This window comes from Adiantum capillus-veneris, chromosome 10 (assembly GCF_014529385.1).
Source record: "Adiantum capillus-veneris isolate H3 chromosome 10, ASM1452938v2, whole genome shotgun sequence".
Lineage (NCBI taxonomy): Eukaryota > Viridiplantae > Streptophyta > Polypodiopsida > Polypodiales > Pteridaceae > Adiantum > Adiantum capillus-veneris.
The window spans coordinates 91,739,980-91,745,979 of record NC_140940.1 but is presented as its reverse complement, the minus strand read 5'-3'; the positions used below and the strand labels follow the sequence as shown (position 1 = coordinate 91,745,979).

Sequence of the window (6,000 nt, the reverse complement as noted above, 5' to 3'; positions counted from 1 at the left end):
AGAAACCACATTGCTACCACATACATCAGCCCAAGACTTGTTTGTGCATACATTTTTCATGTCGCATACATCCCGACTCATAGTGTCAAATTTCTCCTCTTTCAATACATGGTCATGCTCTACTTTGCTCATCCGCTCCTTCAAAGCATTCAAGTCCACAAGAGAGCGTTTACATTCCTTGACTTCCTCTTCAAGTTGCATCAAACGTCCTCTTGAGATTCTCATTCTCAACCACAAGTACCATTAGTTTGCCATTCTCCATTGCAAGTGCTCGTAAGTCTTCGCCTTGTTTGTTTACGGTCTCTTGCAATGATACCAAGTACGTCATGATCATGGTTTTTGATGTCGTTGGTTGGGTGGTTGTGTTTCTATCTCCACACTTAGGAGATTTTGGATCATTTTCCACAATGGTTGTGGACCTTGTTGAAGAAGAAGAACCCTTGCGAGTGCTGGAAGACATTGTATGTAAAATAGGAGATGAGAATCAATTTTGTTGAACCTGTTCACTTCGGAAATGCTGCTACAGAAATGCCTTCCATAACTCTAAAATTTTTTGTCTTTACATCAATGCGTAGAGGACTTTGTGCTCTTCGATTGAGGCTATAGATCATCCAAATCGGAGTTCGGATGAAGAAGTTATGATCAAAAGAGTGGACTGCTGTCTACTAGGTCAAAAAACGGCTGCGTTTTTTTTTTTTTTTTAGAGAGAGAGAGAGAGAGAGAGAGAGAGAGAGAGAGAGAGAGAGAGAGAGAGAGAGAGCCGCAGATAGAAAACGGCACAATATAAGGTTCATACATATTTTTCTCGAAACTGCTCACATCGCAAATTTTGAAGTTGATTGACATTGGGGAGATAGAGATAGAGAGAGGAGGAGGGAGAGCAAGAAACACACACACACACACACACACACACACACACACACACACACACACACACACACACACACACACAAGGGAGGGGGGGACATTGGGGAGATAAGAAATACACACACACACACACAAGAAATACACACACACACACACACATAGAGAGAGAGAGAGAGAGAGAGAGAGAGAGAGAGAGAGAGTACAACTCGTAGTACAGCTTGCAAGATGGGCGTTCAACATTGCCACCTCTGTTTTGGGGTTTGAGGGGGTGTTTCAGGGCAACGCGCAGGTCTGTCCAGGGGGTTTCAAGGGCATCGCGGGCAATGGGGAGCTCTGTCCAGGATTGCGTAGAGATGGCGGGCAAGGCTAAGAAGGGAGGGAGGACGGGAATGAGGGGCGCCTATTCTACACCTCCGCCAAAGAAGCCTGCTGGAAGGGCTGGGGGGGGAGCCAAAAAGCCGCCTGCGATGAGAGCCACGCGGTCGAGGGCGGGGATAACGCTGGTTGAGGAGGTCAAAGAGGTGGGGGGGGGGAGCTCCTTCTTGCAGTGTCTCAGCCCGATGTTGTTCCGGAGCCTTCATCGGTCAAGACTGCTACTGTGACCGGGGAAAGGAAGAAGAAAGCACGGAAAGGACCAAACAATGACGATGTTCCTCCATTGGCGGTTGTAGAACCGGAGCCATGCAAGCGTGCTATGTTGTTGTAACCAAGGAAGGGAAGAAGGGGGCTTTAAAGGCCCAACATTCAGAACAAGTAAGACAGTTCCCGGGTTTACCCGTGAATGTCCGGGTTTATCTGTGGACGTTTGGGTTTATTTGTTCCAATGTGTGCAGGGTTTGAAGATTGCAACACCTCAGGGCCAAGATGCTCTTCTGTCGGCAGATGTACCTCGAGAGGCGTGCCAAGGTGCTGCTTCAAAGAAATCTCCAAAGGCCCCAAAGGCCCCAAAGGAGATCCAATGCACAAAACAGGTAGGACTCTTCCTGTAGATGCCCGGGTTTATGTGTCATTGCCCGAAGATTTGTGTGGTTTAAGGGAAATTTGTGCCTGTTGTTAAGTGTTCACATGTGTAGGGTTTGAAGAGGGCAACGCCTTTGAAGATTGATGCTCCTCTGTCGGCGGATGTACCTCTAGAGCCGTGCCAAGGTGTTGCTTCAAAGAAGGCTCCAAAGGCCCCAAAGATTGCAACGCCTTTGAAGATTGCAATGCCACCGGGCCAAGATGCTCCTTTGTCGGCGGATGTACCTCGAGAGCAAGGCCAAGGCTCTATGTTGAAGAAGGCCGCCCCAAAGGCCCCAAAGGTCCCAAAGGAGGCCCAAACAACAAAACATGTAAGATTTGTGTAGGGTCAAGATGCTCCTCTGTCATCGGATGTACCTCAGGAGCCATGCCAAGATGCTAGTATGAAGAAGGCCCTGGCCCCAAAGGCCCCAAAGGAGATCCAACCAACAAAACAGGTAGGAGAAATGCCTGGGTTTATTTGTCAGTGCCCGAGTTGCCTGGGTTTATTTGTCAGTGCTCGAGTTTCGCTAGCTGTTAAGTGCTCCTAGGTGTTTCAGATGTGCAGGGTTTGAATCTGGTTAAAGGATCAGGCGTGTTGAAGGCTCAAAAAAGCGGCCAGTCAAAGGAGGTGAGTGGCACAGCGGGCACCCGACCAGGGGCTCCAAAGGCTCCTAAGGCTGCAAAGGAGGACCAACAAACTAAAATGGTAGGACCGTGCCCGGGTTTATCTGTCAGTGCCCGGGTATTGTGCAATTTTTTTGAAAATTGTGTCGACTGTAAGGTGTTCACGGGTGGCAATGTGTGCAGGATATAATTGTGCTTGAAGGATCAAGTCCCTTGAAGGATCAAGTCCCTTGAAGGTTCAAAAGAGTGGTCAAGCAAAGAAGTTGAGTGGCACAGCAGGCTCCGAGCCACCCAAGACACAGGTATGCAACAAACGGCTCTAGGCAGACTATTGCAATGAAAGTGTGCCTTGCAAGTGTTTTTGGTCCTTGCACCCGGGTTTATGTCTGAGTGCATTGTCATAGGTGAACAAGAGAAAGGCCAAGGCTGATGTGAAAGAGAAAGAAGGTACGGCGGTCCCCGAGAAACAAAATGTGAAGAGGTTGAAGAGGATGAAAGAGGTGGAAGTCCGTGATCCCGTCGAGCCGAAACTTGCTGTTGATCAGGTAAGCCCCTCAAGTGTTGTGCAAGAAGCCAATGAATTGTCTTTTTTTATCTTATGGTTTTCTTCTTCTTTGATAAAATGGTTAGGTCAAGGTGAAAGGGCACACGGGCAAGGGGCAGTTGGAGAAGGTGTCGGAGGTTAAGATTGCTGTAAAGAGGGATGGTGTGAAGAATAAGGCTAAAAAGCATGTGGAGACTGGGCAAGAGGATGAAGGGCCGGAGGATAAGGCTCTTGCCCTTGTCGGCTCTTCAAAGCGGCCCAAGCTTCAAGTAAAGAGAGCAAAACAATCAGGGGCAAGCTGTACTACCTCCACAACTGTGGTAAGAAGTCCCTAGGTTTATCTGTCACCGCATGGTGTGCAACTTTCTCTCTCTCTCTCTCTAGTATTCTTGATGCCCGGGTTTATCTGTCACGGCATGGTGTGCAACTCTCTCTTTCTCTCTCTCTCTCTAGTATTCTTATTGCCCGGGTTTATCTGTCACGGCATGGTGTGCAACTCTCTCTCTCTCTCTCTCTCTCTCTCTCTCTCTCTCTCTCTCTCTCTCTCTCTCTCTCTTTCTCTCTAGTATTCTTATTGCCCGGGTTTATCTGTCACGGCATGGTGTGCAACTCTCTCTCTCTCTCTCTCTCTCTCTCTCTCTCTCTCTCTCTGTCTGTCTAGTATTCTTATTGCCCGGGTTTACCTGTCAAGGCATGGTGTGCAACTCTCTCTTTCTCTCTCTCTCTCTCTCTAGTATTCTTATTGCTTGGGTTTACCTGTCACGGCATGGTGTGCAACTCTCTCTCTGTCTAGTATTTTTTATTGCCCGGGTTTATCTGTCACTGACTTGCTTTGCCTTTTGTATTGTATTGGATGTAGACGCCTTATGTTGAGGTTATCAATGGGGGTAAGTTGGTGAGGATTTGTCGGGCTGAACCACCATGTGCGAGTTGGAACACTCTCATGGAGAAGCGATCACGGATGATTCAACACTTAAAGAAAGTACATGGGCTGGATGTCTTCATCCCTCAAAGGCTCGGAGGGCGGCCTTGAGGGAGTGTCAACAACGACGTGCCCAAGTCAAGCATAAGAGATCAGGTACGGGCCCAACAACGCTTTAAGTATGTTAGTCGAAAGTTTGCAGTAAATCGCAAGAGGATTGAGGAGAGAGCAAAGAATAGGGCAGCCCTTACTTGGGACGTTCTTCCACGCAAGGCTCAAACGGCCATGAAGAAAGATACTTTTATCATGCAGTTTGTGGCCAACCACATGAAAACTATCGATCAAAGGGAAGAGGCAATGAAAAAGGAGATCAAGAGTCACTTGGAGGAAGGCTACGAATCTAGGGTAAGTTCTATGGTCATAGAAGCCAACTTTACTATTTTAATCGGGTTTGTGTTTTTGTAAGTGCCCGGGTTTATTGTATGTCTGAGTTTAAATTAATCTGTTTTATTGCAGCGCCGGATCAAAGTGGGGACCTTGATTGTTCGTAGTGACGAGGATAAAAGCAGCGGGGGGAGTAGCGGAGGGAGTGATGACGAGTCTAACCAGGATGGGAGTGGGGATGATGATCCCGATTATGGTAGCGATGGGGATGCCGATGACGATGGTGGGAGTGACACAAGTGGTGGCGGTGATGACATAAGTGGTGGGAGTGACATAAGTGGTGCTGATGATGACGATGGTGGGGGTGACACAAGTGGTGGCGGTGATGACATAATTGGTGGGAGTGACATCAGTGGTGGCGGTGATGACGATGGTGGGGGTGACATAAGTGGTGGCGGTGATGACGGTGAGGATGATGGGACTGATGACGAGGATGATGGCGGTGGAAGTGGCAAAGGGGACAGTGAGGATGGCGCCCAAGATGTTAGTAGTGACGAGGATGAGGCGCAATAGATTTTATCTTCACATGCTTGAGATTGTTTTGAGTGACTATGTCGTTTGTATGATTTTGTTTCACATACTTATAAGCTCTAACATGGAATGTGAACTTTTCATTCTCTCCTCGGCTTATGCTAGGTGGTTAAAACAATTTTGTGTTACAATTTTTTTGGGTTGACATGTTATCCACGTTTACATGTTCGGATGTTAAATTAAGTCTGGGTTTATGGATTGCCTGGGTTGATATGTGTAACGGGTCTACTTTATCGGTTATCAAATAAGTCTAGGTTTTACGGATTTCCTGGGTTGATACGTTGTCAGGGTTGACATGCTATTTGTATAGTGGTTTGCATTCATGGTTTATATGTTATTTGTATAGTGTGCTGCAAACTTAGAAAAACTTAGAAAATGCTATTTGTATGAACTTGCATCACATACTCATCAGATTTAGCATGCAATGTGTTGGCTCTCCCTTCTCTCTCTTGGCTTAAGCTATGAAATTAAGTTGCTTCATAGTTTGAATAGTGTGCCTTGGGTAGACATCCATGGTATGTGTGAAAGCTTGTGAAGTGCATAGATTTTGTGGTTGTATTTGCAAGCTGTCATTCAAGTTGTATTTGCAAGTTGTGTTGTTTGGTATCATGGAAAATTTCACCATATGGTTTGAAAGCCTCTCTCTCTCTCTCTCTCTCACACACACACACACACACACACACACACACACACACACACACACACACACACACACACACACACACACACACACACACACACACACACACACACACGAAAACTCATCCAATGTTTTATGAGGCCACATCATGTTTTATGTTTTTTTTTTTCCTGAGAAAAAGATCCTTCTATTAGTTAATGAAAACTGCCCATAGGGCTACATCCACCTGTGCAAGAGAGGGCTACAACAAGCATGATGGGGAGACTCTCCCAATGAAAAGTAGCATATATACAATGAGGCTAAATCAAGAGATGGGAGGAGGGAAGAGCCACACAGGTGGACAGTAGTACCATCTGAGCACCCCCTGGACTATGGTGTAGAAAGGTCCAGGGCGCCAGAGTCGAAGGAAATCCTCGCGGCGCTCCC

General features: G+C 46.9%; 1 pseudogene; it reads left to right on the top strand.

Annotated features, from left to right (window-relative positions):
* Window positions 1-1,427: 1,427 nt before the first annotated feature.
* On the top strand, window positions 1,428-4,937 carry LOC147449236 (uncharacterized; annotated as a pseudogene).
* Window positions 4,938-6,000: the final 1,063 nt, after the last annotated feature.